Source organism: Chanos chanos, chromosome 5 (assembly GCF_902362185.1).
Source record: "Chanos chanos chromosome 5, fChaCha1.1, whole genome shotgun sequence".
Taxonomy (NCBI): domain Eukaryota; kingdom Metazoa; phylum Chordata; class Actinopteri; order Gonorynchiformes; family Chanidae; genus Chanos; species Chanos chanos.
The window spans coordinates 51,154,448-51,155,422 of NC_044499.1; positions in this window are offsets into that span (position 1 = coordinate 51,154,448).

Below are 975 nucleotides of genomic sequence, written 5' to 3' on the forward strand. Positions count from 1 at the left end.
CAAATTTAGAGTCGCGAGTCTGTGTCACTCTGAAGTCTGGAAAACACTAGGCTACAACAAATAAACTAGAGTTAATTTACACGGAACGCACTCCTTTCATCATAAACCATTGCCCAAACAATTATAAAACAAACTTAATGATAGAACCTACATTAAAGACTGAGTCATTTCCACAGTCTGGTCCTGATTTGCGAAGTCTGCACCAAAACATTTGTATGGGTACCCGTAAAAGTTACCGTTAAAGTGGTGCCTGCATAGTCCACTTCATGCCTCTTCTCAAACCAAACCGCATTTTTTCATTCCTAAATGGAAACCGTGCACTCCCAACCGATGTCACTGCTAAAATGACCACAGAACAGCCTGTCTATGCGTGTACGTTAGAAACTATATACGTATAAAGCGTCTGAGTATCACAGTTGACTGTGGGCACATTACTGACCTATTGCAGCGTAGGTCAAAATCTAGGCCTACCCTTGAAATTCTGAATCAGTCTTCCCCCTTCCAAATCCACAGAGTGAGAAAAATAACATCACATTTACACTATCCAAATTATAATTTCAAACACATTTGAGATATTGGGCTGTTGTGATATGTAATTAATCTCAAGATACCAGCTTTAAAACGCAAAGTCTACACGTATTGAAGAATTCTCCTTGCACGTAGACTAAGCCGTAAAGCTACTAGCACTGTTCGCTAAACGAAGCCTCTGCACCTCACTGTAGCCGTTATGCGTCCCACATTAACGAGTAGGCAGTGGTTATGCTATACTATTTTCATTCCTCTCCGACAAGAAACGTGTCTGTGTAAAATAATTAAAACACTCGGCTCACATGAATTAAGTTTGAAGTCAGAAAGTTACATTTATCCGGGTCAGTGAGTGCTCAAAAACATTACCGTACTCTCGTGTTACTTTTTTTTTTTTTTACTCTCTGGCAGTCTGTAATGAATATCAAGGGGAACCTGAAAAACAGGAAG